Raw genomic sequence first — 13,684 nt, 5'->3', positions numbered from 1 at the left:
GCACAAAAAGGTTGAGGAAGGACACGTTTGCTTCCTGTTTGAACTGGGACGTCCATCCTCAGACATCAGTACTCCTGGTTCTCAGGCCTTCAGACTAGGACTTATACTATTATTGCCTTCCTTCCTTTCCCTGCCCTCCAGTTTCTTAGGCCTTTGGACTTGGATTGAATTACACTACTGTCTTTCCTGGTTCTCCACCTTGCACATGGCAGATTGTGAGATTTCTTGGCACCTATAATCAAATGAGCCAATTCCTATAATAAATCTATCTGTCTATATCTATATCTACATCTGTCCTCTTACTGGTTCTGTTTCTCTGGACAACCCTAAGACTAGTATATAAAAAATAGAATAAACTTTCAGATTGAGAAAAAAGACATGCAAGGCAAATGCCTGAGAGATAAGTGTTATGATATATTGATATTCAACATCTTAACATTATTAAATTGAGAAGTCATTGAAAGAACAAATGAGAGTTCATGTTTACTGCTACAATATGCAATGAAGACATGTTATTAATATTCTTGCATATTTTAAAACATCTCTCCCATACCTATAGAAGTCAAGTGGACTCAAAAATTGAGTAAGGATGTGGAAAAACCAGCAGTATCAGTAAGCTAGAACAAATAAATATATATTGAAGTTGTAAAATCCAATAATGAAAAATTTGCCTTCTTTCTGAGTGCACGTTGAACATTATTGTATTAGTCCATTCTCACATGGCTATAAAGAGCTGCTCAAGACTGGGTAATTTATAAAGAAAGAGGCTTAATTGACTCACAGTTCCACATTGCTTGGGAGGCCTCAGGAAACTTACAATCATGGCAGAAGGGGAAGCAAACAGGTCCTTCTTCACACGGCGGCAGGAGAGAGAAGTGCAGAGTGAAGTGGGGAAAAAGTCCCTTAAAAACCATCAGATCTTGTGAGAACTCATTCACTATTATGAGAACACCATGGGGGGAACCTCCCTCATGATTCAGCTACCTCCCACCAGGTCTCTTCCATGATGCATGGGGAAGATTATGGGAACTACAGTTTAAGATGAGATTTGGGTGGAGACACAGCCAAACCATATCAATTATGAAATGAATATATTTGGGGCCACAATAAAAACCTCACTAAATTTAAAAAAATTAGAAATAATACCCACAGCATTCTCCAACCACAATAGGATAAAGCTAGAAATCAATAACAATACAATAATAAAATAAAATACTTTTAAAATAATCTGTGAATTCAGAAGGATCTTATTAAACCACCACTGCATCAGAGTGGAAATACAGATCCAAATTGCAGAATGTCTTTGAAATGTCAATAATGAACTAAAACGAAACAGCCAGGATGGGTAGATAGCAAACCCATCTCTGCTCCAGGATGACAGTGTGTCATATGAGGCACTAATCCCTGCTGAATGAATTGCAGCCAGGCCCCAGCACCGTCTGCTTCTTTTACTCTAGCGTTCTGTCTTGCTTCAGTGACACCAGTGATTACACTGTCTGTTGTCTCAAGACCAAATGTCTTTCTCATCATCTGTGTTGGGGACGTGGGCAATGATTCACATAAGGGCCAGTAGTTCCTGCCCTGGTACCAGCATTGGCCTCAGCTATGTCCGTGGCTCAGTCAAGTATACAGAGCATGAGGAAAGCAGGGGTCAGGGCTCTGCCTCCTTTCTTCTCTGTCATTGATCAGGCTCATGACCTTGATCCTGTGCAATAACGCCTGTCCTTCAATTCTCTTTGTGATCATCCCACCATAGCAACTCAGATTTTAAAAATATCAGTCAAGGAGATCTCAGCCTGCATTTTGAAAGCTTGCTGAGCAGATGGCTTTGCTCCCTTTGGAAAAGTCACAAGCCAAGGCCAGCGTTTAGTTAGAAAGGGTGTGTTATCCCCAAATATGTCATACTTTCTAGGTTAGCTTGGAAGGGGTCAAGAAGAATCCATCAGAAGAACATTCTGATGCTCATATTTTAAACTTGGCTGGAGGCAGATGTACAAGCATCCTTTGGAATGGAAGGGGTGGCAAAGTCCTTTCCTGCAGCAGAAGAGGCAGCGTTAGCTTCGTGCTTCAACAAGAAAAAGCAGAGAGGCAGGTGGCATCCCCAGGGAGTTCCAGACAAGGGATTGACACAAAACTAGAGGAGAAACACATTTTCTGAGGAATAAGGACTCTATATAGAGCTGAGACCCTGAACATCGCCCTCACCAAGCCACATGTAAGTTTCTTCTTTTAGGCGTACAGGCTTGTCCCAACATTATAACAACACTTAGATACAACAGATACCTGTTGGACAAATAGAGAAACACCAGGAATCCAAGTACACATCACAAAACCACGTGAGGATACAGAGAAGGTGGCCATCTGCAAGCCAAGGGGAGAAGCCTAGGTAGAAACCAGCCCTGCTGACACCTTGACCTCAGACTTTCAGTCTCCAGCACTATGAGAATGTGAATTTCTGTTGTTGAAGCCTGCCCACCTGTGATATTTTGTTATGGCACACCCAGCAAAAGAATACAAGTCATGGTTATTTTTCAGATTCAGAAATACAGAACCCTTCTTTGCCTCCATGCCTTTGCAGTTCTGGTTCTCTGCCTTAGACACATCCCTTGTCCACTTGGGAAACTGTGTAGCCTTCATGTCTTCTGCAAATCCCTCCTGGACCACATCAGGCAACTGTCCAAGCACCTGAAACCACACACCTGTAAAGCACTAATCACAGTGAAAAGAAAATACTTGTTTATGTGACCATCTCCCTCATTAAACTATCAAATTCTCAAAAACGGAGGCTGTCTTGTATTGGCATGCAGCTGCACTGAATGATATTAATCCTCGTCTTTTGTTCATACACAGTTGTCAGTGGTTCATACGTGGTTTTAAAAAGAAATTAGGTATTTTTATTTTATTCAATTTTTTTTTTTTTTTTTTTTGAGACAGAGTCTCACTCTTCTCCCAGGCTGGAGTACTGTGGCTCAACCTCGGCTTGCTGCAACCTCTGCTTCCCAGGCTAAAGTGATCTTCCCACCTCAGCCTTCTGAGTAGCTGAAATTACAGGCATGCACCACCATGCCTGGCTAATTTTTTGTGTTTTTTTTGTAAAGATGGATTTTCGCCATGTTGCCCAGGCTAGTCTCAAACTCTGGGCTCAAGGGATTCGCCTGCCTGGGCCTTCCAAAGTGCTGGGATTACAGGCATGAGCCACTGCACCACCTGGCCTTATGTTTAATAATTCAATAGGCAACCATGAACCAATTACCTAAACAATAACTGAAATGTAATATCTAAATATATTATCACCACCAACAACCATCCTCAATCTTTATCCCATAATAAACACCATCCTGAGTCTTATATTCATGGCTTGCTTGCCCTTGATATCCTTCTATGTGATTTAATTACTATAGATATCTACAGGCATATAGATACCTATATCTATAGATATCTATATGTAGTAATTATATATAATATATGTTTATTTCTAGGAAATATCTATTTCTAGAACACATAGGAGTCTATTTTAAATGTTTTAATATTATAAGATTGGTATCATTCTGTATGTAATCTTTTAATTATAATTAACCTTCCATTGCTAAAATTCATCTATATTGTTGCATATGGCTGATTCTTTTGTTATTATATGAATAGACATCACTTTAGTCCTCTAGCACTCAATTATTAGGCGTTTGTTTTGTTTAGGTCTTGCTCTGAATAGCCCTGCTGTAGACTTTCTTGCACATGTTGCCTTGTGTATGTTGTAAACATGTGTATGTTGTAAACATGTATATGTTTACATGTGTAAGAGTTTCTTTTGGGTATTGTGGTAGGCAGAGTTTTGCCTGACCCAAAGATGGTCACTGTCCAATTCCCAGAACCTATTAATATGTTAGCTTACATGGCAAAGGGGAATTAAGCTTGCAGATGAAATTAAGGTTTCTCATCAGTTGATTCTGAGATGGAGAGGGTATCTGGATTATCTAAATGGGACCAATGTAATTACAAAAATTCCTTATAAGTGAAAAATGGAGGCAGAAAAGAGGACCAGGGAGAGATCAGCATGAGAAGAACTTGGCCTGATGCTGACTTTGAAGATGGAGGAAGGGACCGTGGACCAAGGAATGCAGAACATCTCTGAAACCTGGAGAAGACAAGAAAATGGAATGTCCCTTACTGCCTCCTGCCAGCACTTTGATTTGAGCCCAGTGAGGGGTGTTTTGGACTTCTGACCACAACCATAGAGTAATAAATTCATCTTGTTTTATGTCACTGTTTGTGGCGATTTATTATAGCAGCCATGGGAAACTCATACAGGTGGATAATAACAAGTAGAGCTCCTGTCACAGGCGAATATATTCCCACCTGTAGTAGATACGGACAACGTGATTTCCAATTATTTGCCCTCTTAATAGCAGACTTTGAAAGTTCCTGTTGGCTCACATGCTGCCAATGTTCAATGTGTCAATATTTGTAATGTTATCTTTTCTGGAATGTTATAGAGTCATCTCATTGTGGTCTTCATTTGCATTTTCTAGATAATTAACAAGTCTGGCACATTTTTACATTTTCATTGGCCACTGAAGATCCTCTTTGTTCAAGGTGTTTGTTCGGCCCTTGTGCCTTGTGCTCATGTCTTGGTTGATTGTCTCTCCTTTTCCTTATTGATGTGTGGACGTGTTAAATACATTCTCAGATCAATGCAGTTTTCAGTTGCAGGTGTTGCAAATATCTTTTCCTATTCTCGCACCTGTGCCTTCTCATTCAGACTTTCTTCATTTTCATGTTTAGTTAGTGCTGGAAATCCACACGTGGCTCCCCAGTTCTGGGGCGTTCTCAGGGATGTTCAGCAAAACAAAGTGAGGAACTTCTATGAAGCTCCACCTGCACTCACAGCTCAGGCAGCCAAGGGCTGGTAACCTGGGAAACGATGGGAAGGACAGGGAGTGCCCCCTTCACAGCCTCATCCTTCCAGGGAGCAGGCTGTGGGGGACAGTATCACAATATGGTGCCTTTCTTTTACCCCTGACACAGCTGCTTAACTGGCAGGGGTATAATGTAGGACACAGAGGTTTTGTGGATGATGTTAGCACTGTTTATGGAAAATTACGTGTTGGCTCAGGAATAAAAAGAAGACTTTGAGCTCTGGGGAGATAATCACAAAGAGCAGGGGCTGCTGAAAATCATGGATGCTTTTCCAGAATAGGAGGGCTCCCAAACTGATGGGATTCAATCCCAGACTCAGGCCCTCTTCAGAAAGAAAGCAACAGCATTCCCACAGGGTGACTGTTCCGGGCTCCAGCCCCAGCTCCAGTTCCTCTTTCCTCTCCTCAAACAGAAGAATGACTTAATAGAGAAATCGAGAACATAAATCATGAATACCCAGCCCTATAGATAAAGAGGGATGATCTCATGCTAATTCTCAAGAAAAATAGGAAAAGGCCAGGCACGGTGCTTACACCTGTAATCCCAGCACTTTGCAAGGCTGAGACGGGCGGATCACTTGAACCCAGGAGTTCAAGACCAGCCTGGGCAACATGGCAAGACCCCATCTCTACAATAAATACAACAAATTAGTCAGGCGTGGTGGTGCATGCCTGTGCTCCCAGCTACTCGGGAGGCTGAGGTAGGAGAATGACTTGAGCCCAGGAGGTCAAGGCTGCAGTGAGCTATGATCACATGACTTCACTTGAATCCTGGGCAACAGAACAAGACCCTGCCTCAAAAATAAAAACTAATAAAAATAGGAAAAGATATTCTATCTTTTGTATTTTGGAGTTAAAGGCTGAGCTGGTTAGAATGGTTAGAGCTAACCTGAGTTCATAAATCAACTGCAAAAACAAAAATGTATGAAAACAACAAAAAAAATGAATACACTTTAGCATTAGGTTATATATATATATATATCAATATTTCTAAATCTCTCTACATATGAGTAGGGAGATACAGATATAGATAAAATACACATATATATGTATAATTAAATAAAACAAAATTTTGTTGGATGTACTCCAGGAAATAGAAAATTTTAGCTGCTTTATTTTATCATCTTTACCCAAAGAAATTAAAGCTGCTCCTATAATACGTAAGTTTATAAAAGAAAAAAAGAAATGAAAAGGAAATGGATAGAGACATAAAAAGTAAGAAAATAGAAATGATGAAGTTAAAACCAAACAAGAGACAGCAAAATAAGAACCCAATACCTTGTAAGTGACAATGTGGGCTGATGTAAGCTATTCATGCAGAATGCAGAAGACATGGGCCAGGCATGGTGATTCATGTCTGTAATCCCAGCACTTTGGGAGGCTGAGGTGGGCAGATCACCTGAGGTTGAGGGTTCAAGACCAGCCTGGCCAACATGGCGAAACCCCGTCTCTACTAAAACTACAAAAATTAGCCGAGCGTGGTGGTTCAAGAATTGCTTGAACCCTGGAAGTGGAGGTTCAAACAATTCTAACCCGGGACATGGAGGTTGCAGTGAGCCGAGATCATGCCACCGCACTCTAGCCTGGGAGACAGAGCAAGACTGCACCTCAAACAAACCAACCAACCAACAAAAAAGAAGAAGAATGCAGCAGATATTCATGCACGATTCATGCACAATTCCTGCGGAATTGCAGGAATAAGATGACAGACACAGGGGACAGACAACTTACACCCAGCGTGTGAGTAACCAGTATACCTGAAGTAATGAAAAGGGAAAAAATCGGAACTGAAAAGCCTTTCAAATCCATAACAGAAGGAATAAAGACAATTTTCTTGAAACAAATATTTAAACTACAGAGTAAAAGAATTTTATATAAGAACTTACTCTTCCAGGCAGGATGGAAAAGTTTTGCAGGAAATTAAAGCACTTACCCAAAATAACCAGAAAACTCAAATAAAATGCAAAAACCTTATGTTTAAGGGCATAAAGAACTGCTAAAGCAAGCCTAGGAATTTTAGAATCAGAAGAAAGCAGAAACTGAGGCAGAGTCAGTATTTGGAGATATGATGGGCTACAACTTCCAAGAACTGATGAAAGACATCAACTCATCAACTGAAAGAATTTTGTGTGTCACCAGCAAGGTAAATACAAGAGAACCACACCTAGGAATACCGTGTTCAAACTGCTGAAAACTAAATAGAAGGGAAAAAAGTCTCAGAAACAGCGAAACAATGCGTACTACCATCGGAGGAGTAACAGTGAAGTCAGCAGACCTTTTAACTTATGCTTAAATTCCAGTGTTGAAAATTGGTCACATGGTCTTGCCTAGATGCAAAGGGGACATGAAATGCAATGTCTGGATGGGCAAACACACTTTCTTCCCTCCCTCCCTTCCTTCTTCCCTCCCTCCCTTCTTTCCTTCCTTCTTTCCTTACTTCCTTCCTTCCTTTTTGAGGTAGTCTCACTCTGTCACCAGGCTGGAGTGCAGCGACACAATCTCGGCTCACTGCAACCTCCACCTCCCAGGCTCAAGCGATTCTCCTGCCTCAGCCTCCCAAGTAGCTGGAATTACAGGCGTGCACCACCATACCCAGCTTATTTTTGTATTTTTAGTAGAGACGGGTTTCACCATGTTGGTCAGGATGGTCTCAATCTCTTGACCTTGTGATCCACCCATCTCAGCCTCCCAAAGTGCTGGGATTACAGGCGGGAGCCACCATGCCCAGGCAGGCAGAGACACTTTCTGGTATCCTTCTACAACATGGAAGGGAGGCATGATTTTTGTGGACAGTTAACCACTTCCACCACATTGCTCCCTGCCCTTCATTGATGCATTCCTACTGCTTTGGTGAAAGACGCATCTTTAGACCTTCTTGTGGGACATAGAGAGGGATGAGTGAGCAGATTAACATAATGAATCGGCCCCAACTTCTCATCTCCCTAATAATTTGTATCCCTTTCTCATCAGTGTAAGAAGAAATTTCTGACATGACTGCATCATTTAATGTAGACCACTTTTAAATGCAAGACTTAATTAACCAATCAAGCAAAATATTAGAGCCACTCCCAGCTGTTCGTTAGTTTATTGAATTCAGAATATGCCATAAACTAATTATATGGATTAATCCAGTCCACTCCAATGCTATGTTTTTCCCCCTTGTTTTAGTACTTTTATACTTTATTTCAACTATATTTTGCAGGTGCGTTCTGATGTCTTAGCAAAATTTTAGCAGCCTTTTGTTGTTTAATGTTCCCCAGATCCAATTTTTGTACTTTTTTTCCTGTGGGATACTGTGAAATTGGGTTGTATTTATAATCCTGGAGGCCATGAGAGTTGGTGGGTTGAGTTTTGAAGATTAGCATCCTTCTATAAAGTAATTGCTTCATATGAGATCATTCTAGGACTCTCAAGCAGGAAATGGCCAGAGTTTTCAGAGGAGATGAAAGGTTTTTTTGCTGGTGGGTGAGACTCAGTGGGATTTGTGTGTTCAAGGTACTTGAATACTGTATTAATAGTGCCTTTTTGTGTTTTGTATTTTTGATGTTTTTGCATTTTCAATGTTTTGTATCTTTGATGTTTTTGTATTTTGATGTTTGATATTTGGGACCTTGTTGATCCTAGAGTGTCTGCCCATCCCAGGGCTGGACAATTCCTAGACAGAGTAAAAGACTCACCTGCAAGTGCACTTTTCATATGCAACCCAACCAATGCAAAGTGACTAACCACCAAATACCTCTTTTATTTAGGTCTCTCTCCCCTAATCACCAGAGCCAGGCACCAGGCAACTGGCAGCAATACCTATCCTCCAGAGCCTGCTGAATTATCCAGCCAATCCTTAGCCTGCAGAGTCTGCCTCACCTATTCCTTCCTGCAAAGCCCACAGTAAAGACTCTGCCTACATGCTCTTCCCTGCTCCTTCTGCCTCTGGTGCTTCCCCATGTGGTTCTGCATGCTCCTCTTCCCAGAAACTGTGAGTAACAAACTCTCTTTTCAGTGGCAGTTGTCTTCTGATCTGTTGGCTTTACCGCACATGAATAATAATAATGCTTCCATTTTATAACGGATATATGAAAATCTACCCAAATCTCCCTATTTTGAGTCTCAGATGTCTAATCTTTCCCCGAACCCTACCTTTCACATGGGAGACCTAGAAAGGCTGTGAATTCTAATTATATTGTATTCATGCAATCAACAGGCCCAAGTTTTTGCTACACTGGTTATACAGCTACAAGAGAAGAGATTTAAGCCAAAATTAAAATAAAATAAAATAAACCTGAGCTTGCTATTTTCTTCAGTTAAGCTCTATTCTAAACAATTAGCTGACAGTTCTTAGGTTAACAACAGCAAATCCATGTGGGTCTGCAGCAACCTCAATTCTTGCCTCCTCAGAAGAAAGAATTTGACTGAGGAGCATAAGGCAGAGGCAGAAACTAAGGCAAGTTTTTGAGCAGTAGTGAAAGCTTGTCAAAAAGTTTTAGAGCAGGAAAGAAAGGAAGTAAAGTACACTTGGAAGAGGCCAAGCAGGCAACTGGAGAGATGCAAGTGTGCTGTTTGACCTTTGACTTGGGGTTTTATACGTTGGCAGGCTTGAGGGGTCTGCATATCTTCCTCCCTGATTCTTCCCTGGGGGTGGGCTCTCCACATGCCCAGTGGCCTGCCAGAGCTTGGGAGGTGAGCATGCACAGTGTGTTGACTAAAGTTGTGTGCATGTTCACTTGAGGCATTTTTCCCTTATCAGTCGGGTGTTTCTGGAGGAAGGTCATATACCAGTTAAACTCTGCCATTTTGCCTCTTAGGGCACATGCTTGAGCCACTAACCCAGCTCCCGCGATCTTACTGGGAAGCTGCTGATCACCAGCTTCAGGTGTTTTCTATCTACTGTGAGACCGCCGTTCCCTGGTGCCAGCTGTGACCAATTATTGTTTTAAGGAGACAGCTTAACAACTGCTGACCATCACCTGACAGTCACCTGCACTCCTCGTTGAGGGATGGGGCCCTCTCCTGCTCTGCTCATGTCTGCCTCACTACCTACTCTAGCACTTGTCTTCCTTGTTCCCACTGTAATGGCCAATAGCAGCAACCACTTGGGCTACCAAAAGCTTGCCTTAAATAGCTATTTTTACCGACTATCTGTATGCCACTTTCAAGTGGAAACAATGACATCCAGGTCAGATACCAAATAAAAACCAAACCAGATATCCAGTCCTAGAATACCCAGGTCAGCAAAAAAAAGACATAACTCAAGAAACAGACCTATACTTTTACTAATTTAGACCAACTGATTTAGACCAAGATGCCAAGGCAATCCAATGAAAAGTAAGGCCTTTTCAATTCAATTGGCTGTGTATATGAAACAAATGAATCCTGACCCATATCACTCCATACACAGAAATTATTTCAAGATGGATGATGGACCTAAATGTTAGAGCTAAAATAAGAAAGCTTGTAAAAGAAAACAATACAATATCAATATTGGAATAGGTGAAAATTTCTTAGGATTCAGCATATACTAACCATGAAATAAATAATTGATCAAATGGGTTTAATAAAAATTAAAACCATTTTTTAAAACTCTTCACACTGTATACTTAGGATCAGAATATTTCTCTTTGTGCAAATTTCAATTTTTTAAAAAAACTACTTTGAGTTATCACTTCCTATAGAATTAGCAAAAATCTGAAAGTTTGACAACTATTTTGTGATGGAGGCAGAGAGGCACCCCCACTAAACACACACATGCACACACATGTACACACACATACATGCACATACAAGTACACAAACACACAGTACACACACAAGTACCCGCACACGTACATGCAGATAGTACATCTGCACGCAGACACATGTACATGCACACACGTACACATACATGTACACACACACCCTCTCACAGGAGCTTGGTGGAGTGGTCTGGTCATTTCAGCTCTTCTATCTGCCTACTGGCCTGAGCTGAAGGCACAAGACTGTGGCCTCTCCTAGCCTCAGCCTTCTGAACTTCAAGCCCAGGGAATCATCACTGCTCTTATTTCATAGACAAGAGGAAATCCTTTTTAAATCTACCTTTCTTGGGGACACTACCCCACCTGCGTGTAGCCACCATTCTGTGCTTCCCAACTGCCAAAATTCTTGTGGCCACTGCAGCTTTAGACTAAAACAGACTACAGGTATATACTAATTCTTCCTGCTAAAGCATTTAGGTGCTTCCTCACCTAAATGCTTTCTAGACTCAGATGGTGGACAAGCTATCCTGTTTTGAGAAAGCTGATGAAGGCCAGGCTAAAGGAACTCTCTTTACATCATCTTTTCTTTCTTCTCAAATGCATATGCACAAAGGTTGATGCTTTTCCTGTGTTTTTGTTGTTGTTGTACACAGCTCATGGAATTCCACTTAAGGCAAACTCATATAAAATGCTCTCATTTTTAAAAAATACCCTGTAGCTTTTTCATTCTCTCTCTTCAAAAATATGCCAAGTTGCCTCAGTAAAGAATGCCGTTTTGTATGTCGCGCCTGATTGAAAAATTTCTGCTCAAGGATGATTGCATAAAGAATGGACAGTCCTCCCTCTCGTCCAGATGGCCTGAAAGATGCCCTTGGTGTCCATCAGACTGTCAGACTGCTGTTTACTGGGGCAGCTCCCAGGGTTTCTACTCTTCTTTCGAGTGTGCACCACCGACATCCTTTTAAGCTTCAGTTGGAGCTCCTGATGCTTGCAAGCAAAGGTACCTTGATTGCTACATCTCACTAGCTGTGTGTTCTTTCTCCACCCCAACACTAGGACATTTCTGCTTCAATGACTTCTGATCCTGAATATTAGAGTTGTTGCTCATAATCTCTGAGAGCCAAAAGCAACTTTTACTGGGGACTCAGGACCAGATGGTGGCTGAGGGGGCAAGCAGGGTGAAGGACAAGGATCTTTCTGGAAACCAAATCTGCAGGTCTCCGGGATGAGCTACCAGTGAAGCGGGAAAGAGTTCAACATGTTTCCTATCTCATGAGCCGTCTACCCTGTTGGAGGATAAAAGCTGCCTTGGAAAGATGCCTGTTTGCAAGGAGGAAAGAACAAGCTTCCTGCTTCCCAGGTCCCCGGCACGATCCCCTTGGTGGAAAGGCACTCTCTCCAAACTCTTGGAGAGGACTCAGGCTGAAAGTGGCAAGCTACTTCCGAGTTCCAGGTGACCCATAGGCTGTGACGTTTGGGTCTTAGCTGTCTTTTAAGTATTGCTATACTTCTATGATTGCTTCAGGCACAACTCATCGTCTGAGAGCCACTCGTTGCAACCTGGAATTGCCCTATACCTTAGTGCACAAACTGAGAAGGACGCTTGACTTTTGAGACAATGTGGTGTTTAATCACCAGAATAATAGAAGCATCACAAAATACAGTAACAGGATGGCCCAGGGTGAGATAAACAAAGCATACACAGAGTCTGGCTCGTACTTCTAAGGCTTCCCTGACAGCACAGTCTTCCTCTCGATCCAAAGCAGATCATTGGACACCTCTGTGTACGCTCCAGGCATGTTCTTCTGGCCACAGCCCACACCCCAGCTGATAATACCCAGCTGGTACCATGTGCTTTGGTTGTTTTTCTGGCAAACCAGAGGCCCCCTGCTGTCACCCTAGGAAAGAAAGGTTGTTTGGGAGGGGAAGGGGCAGGAACAAGTTACTCCTATAGCCTACTGAGGTGCAGCCCGCTGGCATGAGACAAAAAGCACTTATGGCACCTTTTGATGGGCAGATTTTTTTTTTTAAGAGTCGAGGTCTTGCTCTGTTGCCCAGGCTGAAGTGCAGTGGTGCAATCATAGCTCACTGCAATTTTGAACTTCTGGGCTCAAGCCATCTTCCTGCCTTGGCTTCTGAAAGGGCTGGGATACAGCCTTTGGGACAATAGTTTCGATTAGTCTCTCCAACCATATAGCTATGCTCTGGGACTGCTGGAAAAGAAAACAAACAATTTAGTCAACAAGGACTCTCAATCATCACCATCTAGTCTTATACATTAGTTTTGTTATTATTTTTGAGACAGACTCTCACTCTGTCGCCCAGGCTGGGGTGCAGTGGTGCAATCTCAGCTCACTGCAACCTCTGCCTGCTGGATTCAAGCGATTCTCCTGCCTCAGCCTCCCAACTAGCTGGGACTACATGCAAATGCCACTGGCTAATTTTTGTATTTTTAGTAGAGAAGGAGTTTCACCATGTTGGCCAGGCTGATCTTGAACTCCTGACTGCAGGTGATCTGCCCACCTCAGCCTCCCAAAGTGCTGGGATTACAGGCGTGAGCCACCGCGTCCGGCTCGTGCATTAATTTTAATACAACAAGGGCTGGTTTTATAATCTATTTTACCTTTAAGCACTTTTGTATGTTTTTTTAAAATTCTTCACATTTTCCCCCTGCCTTTTCACACCAAATCCATTTTCAGCGAACCCATTTTTCTCTTTCTGTATTGTTCACAATAATAAAAAGTAAAAAACACCAACAAGGCCGGGCGCGGTGGCTCATGCCTGTAATCTCAGCACTTTGGGGGGCTGAGACGGGTGGATCACGAGATCAGGAGATGGAGACCATCCTGGCTAACACGGTGAAACCTCATCTCTACTAAAAATACAAAAATGAGCTGGGCGCAGTGGCAGGCGCCTGTAGTCCCAGCTACACGGGAGGCTGAGGCAGGAGAATGGTGTGAACCCGGGAGGTGGAGCTCGCAGTGAGTGGAGATCGCACCACTGCCCTCCAGCCTGGGTGACAGAGCAAGACTCCATCTCAAAAAA

Source organism: Piliocolobus tephrosceles, chromosome 7 (assembly GCF_002776525.5).
Source record: "Piliocolobus tephrosceles isolate RC106 chromosome 7, ASM277652v3, whole genome shotgun sequence".
NCBI lineage: Eukaryota > Metazoa > Chordata > Mammalia > Primates > Cercopithecidae > Piliocolobus > Piliocolobus tephrosceles.
The sequence above is the reverse complement of the archived record's forward strand: the minus strand, read 5'-3'. Positions refer to the sequence as shown.